At 40.6% G+C, this 15,023-nt stretch overlaps 1 protein-coding gene across 2 annotated transcripts in view; it reads right to left on the reverse strand.

The window, feature by feature from the left end:
- gus (splA/ryanodine receptor domain and SOCS box containing gustavus) overlaps positions 1-15,023 on the reverse strand; it is a 161,819-nt gene that overhangs the window by 129,996 nt on the left and 16,800 nt on the right. Inside the window, exon 1 of one of the 2 annotated variants that reach the window (XM_019057403.2) lies at positions 5,512-5,927. The exons of the other annotated variant lie outside the window; for it this stretch is intronic. The gene's annotated coding sequence lies outside the window, so the exon portion shown is untranslated. Of the gene's footprint in view, positions 1-5,511; positions 5,928-15,023 lie in introns of those variants that run through there. 2 annotated transcript variants of the gene reach the window in all.

Consider the following 15,023-nt stretch of genomic DNA (forward strand, 5'->3'; position numbering starts at 1 on the left):
TTTTTCAGCCTCAGCGATAAAACCCTACCAGCGCAATTTTTTCTTACTTAGTATTCAATTTAGAGGATTTAAAGGCACAGGTGGCATGCTAATTCAACTTGTTTCCAGTCTTGTTGGCTCAGTAGCTTATTAATTAACGATCCTTGCTGATTTCTCATTATAAAGCAGAGTTTCTGAGAGAGTTGACTTCTTTTCTCTTGTGTATTCCTTTTAAAAAGTGATTGCAATGTGCCTCACTTTCCAAACAAGCATCTGGACAAAAATATATCACAGATCATCCCAACGAATAAAAACTTCACAGCTTATGTTCTCTTTACTGGAATCAACTGCGCACAGCACTGTGGGGCGGTTTGTTATTTCTTTGGACAAGTACAGAAGGATAAAAATATTTAATGTCGGATTGATGTAATTCATCTCTACAAAACGCGAAACACAAGATTCCCTGATTTTGTTGAAATTTTTCGTTCGCGGACGAATGCCGGTATACTAACACATGGTTTGTGTTTACAGGACATTTATAAATCTGAGTGTGTACAACAGAAACATCACGTTTGATAACCACTCTGGTATTGAGTTTCGCAAAATTGATACACATCTCGATTTTTCTTTTTTTCTCGAGTCTTGACGCACACTAGAGCGACTTAGTATGGGAAGTCGAACACGATTTTAAAACTTTGACAGCGAATATCTTCATTACTACAAAACGGAAAAGTTCAAAAGTAATTTCTTTGGTTTTCTTGTAGAATTTTCTACAGGAGACAACTGACAAAAAATAAAAAATGACTGAATAAATATAAAATTTTGTGATTTTAGTCACATTTTTCGTATCCGAGCTCGCCACAAGACTCGTTCCACTGTGTGACGGGGCGGCGATAAATCATTTATGCAACTTTACAACTAGCGATGAAAACAGAGTCACATTACTCAACAAGGCGGAAAATTCTGACCTTGATCGTACTAGTTTTAAGTACTTACGAGACTGGCATGCATTAAAAGTCAGATACAAATCGTTCCCCGGTGTCTTGCTTACCTGCAACAAATAAGGAACAAAATAAAATTAGAATCAATTGATAATCGACTGGAAAGCTCGCTGAAAAGCACAACTAATCGTGACGCAGGAGTTAATTAGCATGTTTCGAGATACGGTAAAAAGACAAAAGCGATTGATCAGCGTTTACTTGCGAGTATACTCGCGCTTACTGCATGCTGCATGTACGGAAGAATCTGAATTCAATCGTTTTAAAGGGACAGGTCTGACTCAGAAACACGTAAAAACGCTGAACGCTGCCCCTAACATCTTGAGTCGATGAGTGCTCAATTTTATAAGTTCTGTTTTTTATCAAATAGTTCAAATTATGATGACTAGAATACTAATATTTTTTCATTCTTCGATACACCTCCGATTTGCCCTGATTTTATAAGGCATATGCCCTCATAAAAATCTATGGTTTCTAACCAATTTTTTCAAATTTCTCTGCAGAAAAAGTGGAATTATATTTATGAAAAAATCAATTGATCTTCCTAATTTCTATTTCGACTGATTTTTATTGCTATATAAGGATACGCGAACCGACAAAGTTTAAACTAAGATCTCAAGATCGATAGTAACTAATCTACCGGGTTTTAAATTTTATATTCCTTGATTTTCTCAGTAACTGTTCAGTTCAATGTCTACTAATTCCACCAAGAATCCCAGTACTTCCAAACCCTTGACAAGGTGTGCTTCAGGTATGTCCAACATCGGCGCATTCTGGCTAATCGTAGACATGTGTTAAAAAGGGGAAGAACCGGTTGAGGAGGGTAGTTTTTAGTTTCGTATATGTCACCGTATCTGCCATTCTAAGAGAAAACGCAGTGTAAACATTCAGACCTCGCCTCATTTTTTCTGTTAACACGAATTTTCTACAAGATTTGTGACTGTTTTTCTTTAAAATTGTCCGCGATAAGTCTGTAGTATACCAAAAGATTCCAATAAAAGATATTTATAACTGTCTACAGGAATAAATATTTTACTATACAAATTTTGGCAATGTCTAAATGTATGGCTGTACCTACGGGGCTCTTCCTCAAAACGGCAGATACGTATTGCACCCATTAAACTCGAATACGCTTTATGCATGACTGGTACATGTAAATTGTCCAAGATATTACAGTATTACTGCGAAACAAATCTGAGTTTGTCTCCACTATCTAAAAGGGTTTATGAGACATTCAAAGGGGAAAGGGTGGAAGGAGTGAGACGCTAAGGGAATGGGCAGAACATTTCAAAAAGACAGAAGACCGGCTAAAAAGTGAGGAGTCTCATGAAATTTCCGGGGGGAATGACCCCCATACCGTCTTTGACGCCCTGCCAATGAGAAAAAAACAGGTTGGGGAAGACACAGGTCTTGATCAACCCACAAGACAATTTACGTTCAACCTCCTAACATGCCAGTCTGCCTGGACATACTCAAATCTCACTCGAACATACGACTGTGCGCATCGGTGTATACTGTACTTATTCCATTTTCTCTTCTGTTGAAATGATTCTCAACGACTTTATCGGATTGAGATTCAGAGGCAGTTGGTGTATCTGATTTTCTGCTGTTTTACTCAAGGTCGTTGACGCAGAGGGGAAAAAACAATCAAGCCTCCAGGGGGCGATTTACATAAACGCGAAAGGTATTTTTTCCAAGAAACGATTAAATCCATTTCGTCGCTTGCATTCCAAATTCAAAGCGTTTGCCGATTTACTATTATTACCGACGGATCATCCCGGAACTCTCTGAAGGACTGAAAAATGTACAAAAATAGCTCACAAATACTTCTCCATAAGGGGCTCTACAATACGTAAAAAATTGCAATTCTAAACGAAGAAGAAAGAGTAAGAAAAAACCATTGATTTTCACTAAAAAAATGAGTCGTGTGAAACCACGATTAAGTTCGGTAGATTTCCGATCCATGAGCTGGGGGAACAACGACTCGCAACATTCTGAGTTACTCATTGGAAAGCGGCGGGCATGAATCAGAGAATTCCGTAATAGGTGATATTCCCATTCTCAGGTATTTCCGACGTCATTTCATTCTTATCTTGATAACGGGATAGGTTTTAGAGAGGAGGAAGTTTTATTCAAGATGTCCAGGATACTTTTATTACATTGAATATATTGACGTTCTTTAAAACATTACGACCGATGCTGTCTTTTCATTGAAACTAAATGAACAATAATATTTCAGTAAGATTAATTAGGAGTTTCGTAGAATTATTTCACTGCGGCTGATGTTTGAATCGACGGACGCTTTCACCAAGAGATCAGTCTGATTAATTTTACATGCACCTAATGAGGACCTTTCCGACTAAATATTATGCGATGGAATGAGCAAGAATCGTAAATCTAACTAAAAGTTTCCGTTTACCGCTACGAAAGGTACACGCACCGATCGCTTCATCCGTTTCTGGATCTACTAACCTCGTAGACACCCTCCAGCCAACTATTGGAACAAATAGGGGGGAAAACAAGTAAAATGTTCAGGAATCGATAACTTTCTCATTGCTTATTTTTACCATGTTTTAGACGAGTTTGGTCTCTTTTGTCATATTTCTGCTCAAAATTTTAAGTAAGTAAACGTAAGCAAAACTTAAGTTTTGATTTCTTTAATTTATAATCAACTAAAACCACGCAATAATTAACATCTTTCAAATACGCAGGGGATTATTATTAAAAATTGTTGACTCTACCCAGTTTGACCACTTTCACATGAAACTTATCACATTTACATGCAACTTTTAAGCGTGTACATATACTAGCTTTGCGTGAGGATTAGTTCCTCACCCGATTTTCCTCTCTTTTTATTCTGACTCTTGATTTATTATTCCATTACTGGAAACTCGAAAGAGGTGTAAGAAGAGGTAGTGCCCAATGTTTCTTGGTGGATAGGGTGTGAAAAACTTGATGAAAGTCGAAAACTTCTTGACCTTCCTCCGTATCATTTTCCTTCCGGCTTACTTAGGATTATGAAAATTTGGAGTGAAAATATCGAGTCGTTTCCCCCTTCCTTCCAGGGACGCCATCTCAGTCTAGTTGAGGGGAGGACTTCAATAGAATCTCGAAAAGTGCTCTAAAATCGATCAAACTTCATCAATGTGGCCTTAGTAAGATTTTATTGAACGGCTACTTTTACTGGCATGAAAATTTTGGAAGGAAAATAAAGTTGGTTCGAGTAAACGACCCGAATAAGCGGTCAAGCCGAATCTGACACGGAAAAACGTTGTTTGGAGATGTGAAAAGTTTAAGAGGAAAATTATAAAAAAATGAACTACTGCCTTCTTTGTGGACTGACGGGACTTTAAGGAAGATTCACGAAGGACTGACAAGGGAAGTGGGCGTCAAAAACTTCCTAATATTAAGTCTTTTGGGGTATTTAAGTAATGATCTTCACGGGAAAGAGAAAAAATTCAAGCTTAAATTCATTTTTCAAGAGTTTATGAATCTTATTTTAAAATTGATAAAACGCAAGTCACGTCACAATGTCCCATACATGTTAAAATGGACCTTCTTAGACATTTAGAAGAAAAGTTACCCTCCTCAAAAGCTCTCCTGGCAAAGTTCTCGGGCACGGATCTTAATGGAAAGGGTGAGAAAGTAAGCACCACAACATGAGTGTCCTCATTAGAATTTCACGTAAAACACGGTAGGCACGTCTAAAAATTTCTAAATTTTCAAACTTCTCGCATGTCAAAAAATCAAGGTACAACTTTCAGTGTTTCTTCTGATGAAATAACCTTTACAGTCTGCTCAATTTTTCTTGTAAGCTTACAAATATCGTGCACGAAACTGCGAGGGGAATTTTTGTCGACATTCTGAACTGTGTAAATGCTAAATGCTGTCTTAATGCATTCTAAGTGTTCGTCTTTTGAAATGATGAGTTGGTTTTTGATATCATATTTGTTAATTTATGCTGATTTTGGTTTTGTATACATAAACGCCACATTTGAATTTGCTCATTTCAGTGTACACTGGAAAAAAAGCACATTGGATCTAGAGTCCAGACTCTTAAAAACATCGACAAGAAAAAGTACTCTTGATTAAATCAGAATCTACCTTAAATCAAGAACCAAGCCTCTTAATTTAAGCGGATTTCGTTTTGATTCAAGCAAAAATCCGATCTAATCAAGAGTATTTTCTCTTGTCAATGTTTTCAAGAGTCTGGACTCTAGATCCAATGTGTTTTTTTCCCGGTGTAACCTGTAAGCACAAAATCCTTGATTTCGGACTTTCTCAACATGTTTAACGAGGTATACATGTTACACAGTTAACATGACTACCGGGTTTTGCGGTAAATTTTGATGAGGAACAAGTAAATATTGTGATGCTTCACTCTTACACTGGTCCACAATCAGGGATATTCCCGGTAGCTCTTGAATGCGCGTGTATTTGCCTGTTAGACTTTCCCGGGAATGTAGCTTTTAGCCGGGAATTTCCGGGAACTTTCTCTTGGTTCCCAAACCCGGACGAGAGAAGAAAGTCGTACCTGTGCTTGGGAGGGGCTCGATCGAGCGGGAAAGGTTTGCGTTCACAATCCACCTTAAAGCGATGCACGGCACTCAGGCGCGATTGATGATCCCACACGAATTCTGAAGATGCACCATCGTGAAGAAGCTCGAGAACACGCGAAATCCTTAAAACCCCGATTCCGAGAGAAGTTCCGAGCGTAAACAAAAGCCGGGTCGCTGGGAAAACGGACGCACTGTTAACGTGTCACCTGCGCACTGTTTCCGTTTCCGGGCTGCTGTCGGGCGCGCGCACTGGGAAACTCTCGTGGAACTGGAAAACGGGGGAAAACGGGCGAAAGCGCGAAAAACGAACGAAAAGCCTCGAAAACAACTTGATCTTGTTTCGATTGCTCTTGAGGACGACGACTCGATCGCTGCACGTCTGGATGCGGACTGCTCGGCTCGCGACGACGCCGACGACGCGACGCCGCGCGCCGCACTATGGTCCGAATAGCCGGTTTAAGCGGCAATAAATCGAAAAAGTGAAGTTTGGAAAAAGTTAGATTTTAAGCAGTAGATCGATAGTACATACTGTAGAGAAGACTCCTGTAAAATTTCACTTCGATTAAAGCACTAATAAAGATGTGACAAGCCTGGGAAGTGCGGCGCGCGGAGCACTTAATGAGTGCGATTCCAGTTACCGAGCGGCAGTGCTGTGTTTAAGGGCTTGTTTTCGTCGTTTCACCGTACCTGAAAGTGTTTGGGCACTTGATTCACAAAATATAAGATAAGTTTAAGATGTTTCATGCTGAAACTGTTCTTTTTCATCATATCTAATGTTCTAGATTAACCCTTAGACATAGTCACTTTTTTCAATAAATTCGCAAAAGTAGGACCCAAAAAATATCCTTTGCACCTCTGAGCACCTCGTAATTTTACTCGGAAGTTATTGTCATGACTCTAGACTACCTTTTAGTCTGAGTGGCAGATCAATCACACACAATCGCCTCAAGTTATTTCTCATGAAAAAGACGTTTTCGCGTTTCTTATCACTTACAACAATTAGCTATCATATGCCATTGACGATGACTTTTATCATGTTCCATTGTCATATTCTAGCAAATCGAATGCATTAGAGCCTAAATCTGCCCAGGCAGAATAATACGAGTTGATGGGGTTGATCGGGACCAATTGAAACTTGTGCTCAAGAACAGCAAAGAATCGCCTCGGGAGGCTACTTTGAGGCCCCGTAAAAGTTTTTTTTTTGACGTTTTAAGTGTTTCAAACATATAATCTATCAGTGTAGATATATGTTAGCATAAGTTTAGCTTGGCAGACGAAAACAAGTCTAAACAGTTGATCGGTGGGACTTGAAAGTAAGGCTCCCGAGCAATGAAATTGTCTTAGGAAGCCACTTTGAGGTCCCGTAAACGTTTTTTTTTTACGCTTACCCATGTTTCAAACAAATAATCTATCAAAATGGATATATTTAAGCTTAAGTTTAGCTTGGCAGACGAAAACAAGTTCAAACGGCTGATCGGTGGGACTTGAAAGTAGGCCTCTGGAGCCATGAAACGTAGAAGTATTATCCTGAGCTGTCTTTTTCAACTTCCCTTGATAGTAGTGTTTGACGAGGCTCTACTTTTAGCTTCTTATAGTCCATCCAATGTAAAATTAATTTTTAAACTTATAAAAAAAAAAAAAAAATTTACCGGGAATCGAACCCGGGATACCAAGAAGACAGGAAAGACGCGATGTCAACTGCTCCACCGCGTCAACTCGAACCGATTGCCTCAATTTAAGGTTTGTGAGCAAAATATTACCACAGTTATATAAAGTATAAAAATGTTAAAAATGGATTTTTCCTGAAGAATAATAGCATTTTTGCACTCAGCGACCCTAAAAACCCCTGAAAACTCATGTTGCGAGGTTTAAACATACATATCTGATTTAATGCCGCTTAAACCGGCTATTCGGACCATAGTGCGCCGCGACGACCGCCAGACGAGACGGGAGATGCAGACGGGTACGCACTTGCCGGATCCGCGTCCGCGATATTGCACTCTTCGCGGGAAATTACGGGATTTCCCGCCGCGTTCGGCAACGCCGCCTCGCCGTGCTCAAGCGGTGATAAGTCGTGAGTTTGCACCGTAGCCCCGAGCTCCCGCTACCATATTCGCATCGCCCGAATTCAAGGCTTCGCATTGGCATTGCAGTTCGCGGCGTGTCACTCAAGAAAATGTAAAAAAAAAATAGGGTGGGGTGGTGCTAAGGACGCTTCAGAGGGTGATTTTCACGAGCGCGGGGGTGATTTTTAAATTCAAATTTTGATGGAAAACGGCATGACCCCCCCCCCCCCCCCGGACTAGTATCGTTTTTGTGACTCAAGACCCTTTCCTTTGATACGTAAAAACAAAATGGCGTGGCCAGGGTGTCTACTAAAACAGGCAGGTCAAAAATAACTACTTTTACAGTACGATTTCAGTACATTCTCAAGAAATTCAGTACCTCCTCCAACAGAAAAATTCCGTACTTTTTCAGTACCTCCATTTGACGAAATTAGAAAAATTTCAAAAATTTGAAATTACGACAAACATGGCAAAAAATTCAAGAAAATTCCGGAACTTTTAGCAGAATTTCCGCACTTTTTCAGTACTTTCGGACCGCCCTTACAAAATCAGTACAATTTCCGGACTTGTAGACACCCTGATGGCGCTCTGATTAACGCCCTCCTCCCCCCACCCGAGGCTTTGCGTATTTTACCGACTGTCCCTTGATGATTGTACGTAAAATACGGTACCTATAGATTCCAGTAAGGAAGGCTGTCTCGTCATCAGAAGTCGATTATTTATAATGACGTTAGATGGAGAAACAACAGTAAAGAAAAGAAAATGCCTTACTCTGTTGGATTTCTAATACTTTTTATTCTTAAATGTAAGTAATAAAATTGTTTGTATTGCCATGTGGCAGGTAACATCGTTTGAATTTTAAAAAAAATGGATTTAAAAAAAAAACCGGTGTTGCCAACTTTCGAGAATTGTCACTGTTTTGCGAGGCGGTGGTGCTGGGGTGGCGATGAAGCTAGCGACGACGATTGATTCGGCAGAAAGTGAAAGTACGGAAAATTTTGAGCGGTCCGACCAACCAGAACACAGAAAACGGCGGTATCTGATAAAAATCTCTTCTGCCCCGGATGGTCGGTTCGGTGGCCGGTGCGGCGACTCGAGGGGGCTTGATCGAGTGTGAAATGGAGTTATTCATAGACGCGGGTCAAACCGCGGCCGGCCGCCTTGCCTCCACCTTCCTGCCCTGCGCCTGCCTCCACACTCCACAGTCCACCTTCACGGTCGCGAGTCAATGGCAAGGAGCGGAGCTTATTATTACCGCGCGTCGCACGGTGATCCGCCATTCATCCGCTAAACGCAAGTCGCAAAAATCGTTCGAACCAAGCTCGGACCCCGTTTCTTTTTTATTTTACTTTCTCGCTCCCCTTAGAGGTAAAAGAAGTATTGCCCCCCCCCCCCTAAAGTCGAAATTTCATAATTTTTTGGCGTCTGAAGGTGCCTAGAGTAAAAAAAAAAAACAAATTTGAAAGATCATGTGTCCGTCCGTCAGGTGCCCCCAAAATCTGTGTACAACCATATTTCAAAATCTATTCGTTGGATTTCATTCAAAATTTGCATGGTGGACTATATCTACGGTCTCCCTTTATTTTTGGTAGCAAGAGGTTAGTTTATTTCTGACCAATCAATTCAAAGCTGCAAAAACCATTATTTGCCTTAATCTGCGATAACTCGATTCCCATAGGCGGATCTAAGAGGGGGAAGGGGCGTGGGGACCGTGCGCACCCCCCGTTTGCCTGACAAAAATGGGGAAGAAAAAGAGGACAAAGAAGGAGGAAAGTTAGCGTTTGGGTAACTTTACAGGACGAAATTGACTTAAACTGCATATTAGATGCTTTAAATTTTTGAAAATTTTCTAGGGGCCTCCAGACCCACTCCGCCCTTGTTCATAGGGTCACCGCCAAATACGGTTCTCTTCTTGAGATTTCAAAAATAACCACATTAATTCACGCACACACGTTTTCTTGGATTTCAAAATTTCCTGACTTTATAGTCATTTAGAACATCACACTTTTTAATGTTTTTTTTGTTTACATGATTTCTCATTGAAATTCGTTGCGCGAACAATTTTGGGCGCCAAGACTCTAGAAATAAAAAATACGAATTTTATTGCGTTTACTGGTTTTTCTGGCTTAAATGAGAGGTGGAAAATACAATTATGTGAGGGAATATGAAAACAGGCCAATCTTCTTCATCCTCTTCCAATTGCCGGCGAGGTTATGGGACTTGAAAGTCGAGCCGTGTGACAATTGGCTCTAGCAATCATAGTACCTATTCATTTACCATTCGGATCTTAATCTACCGAAGCTCACCAGAGAGGGAATAGACTCGTGGGAAAAACCTACATAGGAGGTGTATTTATGGGAGAAACCGGCACCACTGTGAGCCTTCCAGCCACTTGATTATGCAACCGTCTCGTCGCGCAAATAAGCGCTAAGCCAAGTGTCGGAAAAACAGCTGGGATCGCAAAACCCGGATGCCGTGTGCCGGTCTCTTGGCAGGTGAGCCTTCGCGAGTCTCCGGGTCGATTTCTGAATCGATAGAAAACCCTTGCGGGGATGGAGGTTTATCGATAAAGGTCATTCGATAACGATTCGATTTCACGAGCTCTCAGGGGGAATTGGACTGTCACGTCGCTCCAAAAAATCCAACGCTGTGCGCGATTCTCTCATTTTTCCCGAGAGGTTAATGGCCTTGAAGGGCCTTAAAGTTGCTTCCCTACGTCATCGTTGCTGGCTACGTCCACGTTGCTTTTATGAAATTCTCCGAGGCGAAGGTGAATGAGGACGGTGAACCTGGGCTTAAGTAAAAGGAACGATTTATTTACAGATTGGGGGCCACGTCCCATGGGCCTTAATGTTGACGAATGACAAGCTCATAGAACTCTCAAATGGACTGCATTACGTAAAAATGAGCCGCTAATTCAAGCCCGTCGAGAAAAGCACCTATCTGCTCAGGCGAACTGATGACACATGAGTCGTTCCTGCTATAAGCTAGAAATAAATATTTTACGGGTACTACACTCCAGTTTTTGACCGCAATCGACAGAAATATATATATTTTGTTAACGAAAGCGAACTATAAATAAGAAATCATCGATAAGCTGGATCAAATTCAGCAGAAAGAGGCCAAGTCATGTTTTAAATATAAAAAAATAATGTATATGAATTATTTTGAGCTTTACCGGTGTAGCTCCTGATTTTCAGTCTCCTCACAAAAAATCAAACCCTACGAAAAGTGTTCTGTATTTTAAACACATGCTAAAAGCTCATTTTTTACAGTAAATTGTACAGGTGAAACCGTTGATGTCTTCGTTGATTTTTCAACTTATTTGTCAATTAATTTGATTTCTTTTTGCCAAATGTAGACGAATTTTCTAGGAACTTCGACTTGAAACTAAAAGGCATTTATAGTGAAGAAACTTATAATTCGAAACATAATTCAGACCCTTGAAGTTGAGCTTTTAATCGAGAATTGTACACCTGATAAAATAATTGAACGATCGATTGATCACGGTCTTCGGCTTTGATGGCGGCATTTCACGTGTGAATACGAAGGGAAAAATTTATGGAGTTTCAAGATATTGACTCGACTTCATTAAGTAATCGAGTTTGAGGATATTCAAAAGTACTTTTTACGGCCACTCGCGTCCTTAAATGCGGCGCACGGATTTGGAGCAAAACAGGTCGAGGCAATTGATATTCTTGATGAAATAAACCCCCATGGAGGCGGAGCCGTGGAAATAACGGTGACCGTGTTCCGAAAAACATATTTCAACGGGAAAATCCTGGGCGTAGAAAATAAAGAAATGTCGGTTCACGTTGGAGCTAACGCTTTTGAGCCCAACGGATTTGAATTTCATATTGGGACTTGAAAGTTGTACCTGTTCTGCCATGATAGCGTAAAGAGCAGTAATTGGATCTCTGTATGAGCCATGATTAGCACACGCTTTATGTGTCTCGAGGTTCATCCCAGCATGTATATGTACTTATTGCTCTCTTCGCTATCACGGCAGTGTTCCTTACGACTCTTCACCTTTAGAGTGTCGGGGCTTCCAAAACTCTTGAGCCGCTCGCGATACAAGTGTTTATCGAATCTCAGAATACACACTTGTGTCAAGTTGAATGGGGCTCGACTAAAGCTGCAACTTCAAGTTTTTCCCGAAATCTCAACACGCGTCAGATTGTTTTTGTTCTTCTGGGTGGTTACACTGTTTAAAACATTTTTTCGAAGTACTTGTCCACCACGTGGAGAGCTTTGAAAGCATTCTCAGCTACGAATAGCACTGTTTAGTTTCGAGCATTATTTCAGCCGAATGGCGGAAAGGTTTTCCATTTAGTTGTCACTCGTGCGCAGCCGGCATTTGCAGGGTTGCCATAATTTCTCCAAAACCAAATTGCCTGACAATTGTTGCTTTTTCCTGACTCCGAAAACTTCGAATTCCCTGACATACTGATAAAACTTTCACTTAAATTTTTTTCGTTTAAATTACATTTACTTCTGCTAAACACATTTTGCTATAGGGTTGCCATAGAATTTAGAAAATTAAATTCCCTGACAATTGCAAATATGACGGATGGTTGAGAAGGCATAATTGAAAATAGATTTCAGGCAAAATTTCTTGTGCAAACTATCAAACCCATTCAAGAAAACAAATGAAGGCGATTTAAACAATTTTTCCAGACATTTTTGTCATTTTCCCAGACATTTCCCAGTTTTCCCTGACTTTTTAAAATTCCCTGACGTTTCCCGGTTTTCCCTGACTGTGGCTGTATGTGATGCTAAAGTCCCTGACTTTCCCCAGTCACTGAAAATTCTCCAACTTTCCCCGTTTTCCCAGACCGCATGGAACCCTGCATTCATTAATACCTTACAGGGTTACTATCATTTTTTTTACTTTTCATATCCCTTACTTTGTTTGACTTCACCCTAATTTGTTTTTTTGCTTTTCCCTGACTTGAAAAGTTTGTAACAAATGGGGTTAGGACCATGCTTTAAAAACGGAATTTTCAGGCTTGTTAAGCCTGGCAATTGTAGCCTAACAACCCCGGAGATTTCTGAGGGCTTGGCGGAAGATTTTTAGAAATTCCACCAAATGTGGCCCACGCGGCAAGTCCCCACACATGAGATGACATTTGTTTTTTTCAAAGCACACGTGCAGACTCACGTGCGTATCGAGTCGCCACATGTGATGCAGATAAAGGCACATTCACTCCCACACACGCACGCGTTGAGAACAAATGTATCCCTGCAATGTTACAGATGGCACCGGTAGTTAATTAAATTATCGTGTGGGCACATAAGGAATAATGGTGGAAACAAGTCTGATCTACAACTCGAACGGCTTGAGGATAATCTTGGCAGCACATCGTCGATTACGTATCGATGGGAAATCAATCCGATTAATAGAGAGAAGTCAGTGTATCGTTGTCTCAAGTTTAATAGGATTCACATGTCTTACACCTCAGGATTCAGGTGAACTACTTAAAACTACAACTGATGCGAAGAGGCCTGATAAGCTGATAGTGACGTAAGGATGGCCGAGCGAGCAGTGCCTAAGGGGTTGGAATATCCTATTAGCGCCTCCTTCGCATCGGAGATTTCTGGCTAAGCTTCTTCGGCAGTTCAGCGCGAAACATTCGTTATAAAACGCTCCAAGATCGATTCTATTGTTTTTGTTTCAAATAGACTTCAAGCTCAACGTAATCGACAGTGAAACTGCAAAAACGCTTATCTTGTTTTCTGTGTTTCAAAATCTACCCTACCATTTGCTTTTTTGAGTTAAGCCCAATTTTGTTATAGATATCTGAAAAACTCCTTCTCAGAGCTTTCCAATGACAACAAAACGGTTGATTTCAGATACACCGTTCCAGAGTTACACATCACTAAAGTGGTGACATCCCTCAAAAGAGGCCAACTTTTGCGAACTTTCAGTGTCTCATAAAAGCCCAACGGACATTGAGTCTGCCAAATTTCATTAACTTCTGAGGCGGTCACTTTTTCAAAGTGGCACCAGTTGGCATGGAATGACCCTTTAATTAGAGGAGACCAAACCAACGGTTTTGCTTGACAGTTTTCACAGAATACTTTCCACGCATGGAAGAAAATCAGGGAGGTTTTCAAAATGACGTTAAGTACCTCATCACAGTTAAAAGTATAATTATGATAGACAGCCAGCGGTGCGTCGACACATTGTTCCCTAGAATATGAAGCGAATTTTTCCGAACATTTTGACCCCGAGAAAATTACCCTTTCACATCGCAGCGTTTTGGAGTGTAGCAAATAACCGCCGATAGGTTGTAAGTTCGATCAACCCTTTAAGTGAACTCGCGCTGACAATGTTACAGCCCACGTTCCCTGTCCTCAAGCAATACCATGTCTAAGATTAGACAGTCGCGATCGCCCTAGACTCGCTGGTGTCAGACGTTGCCGCAAACGATTCGGGTTATGTAACCGTTCATTAATCAGTCAGATTCGACTCATCATCTTTCACTTGGCATGGGGCTACTACCATGCTAAGAAAAAACGCCGTATGAACTTCTAGATGTTGCCAAATTTTCCTCATAGTATATTTACTTTTGGGGAAACCATGGATACTTTCCCTTAGAATTTTCAAATCCTGTAGATGAAATTGCGAATACAATTCTCAGAGGAAGAAAGAGAAACTTATCCACAAGTTTTTCTGAAAATTCGTTCTTTAACAAAGAAAATTTGGCAACGTCTCGAGGCTCATACGACGTTTTTCCTCAGCACGGCAGACTATAGTCCTGCGCCACTCAAAGCTTTCATATTATTTTCCCTCTTTGCACCTTGACGCATCTTTCATTCAAGTATCAGCAGATCCTCTACTTTCTTGGATCGTCTAGACGTTTCCAGTTAACGCTCTGCTCTAAAATTAATATGCTCAAATTGGTTTCTTACCACTAACGGACTTCAGTAGTGTTGCGTCATGAAAGGGAACGGAAGCCATCGGTGGAGGGTTGTGTGACTTCGTCCGCACCGATACAGGCTTTCTATATCGAGTAATCTTCTCTCTCGCTTGCTCTTAATGTTGACCCCGATGTACACGCATCTTTTTTTAAAAACCCATGTTTTCCGTATCAAGGCGCATTTCGAAGGATTTTAAAGTTGAAATTGCAAAATTTGCGGTTGCAATTTTCTCTTGCGACGGCCGCTCTAGCTGTCTCATGTATACATACATATTAATGAGAGGAAATAAGGCATTCATCCATATACATTTTGTTTTAACACGCGCCTCGTAAGTATGGCTCCTATTTATTCAATGTAGGATTTCCTCGGAAAAAATGTATTGCTTCATTCGAATGTTTATAGGGAGCTGTGTTCACTGCATTTTTCTTTAATTCTTTCTGGTGTAGGAAATAGATTTTAAAGAAAATGCACAATAAAATGTAAAATTTAGAAAATGT

This window comes from Bemisia tabaci, chromosome 1 (assembly GCF_918797505.1).
Source record: "Bemisia tabaci chromosome 1, PGI_BMITA_v3".
NCBI classification, from domain to species: Eukaryota; Metazoa; Arthropoda; class Insecta; order Hemiptera; family Aleyrodidae; genus Bemisia; species Bemisia tabaci.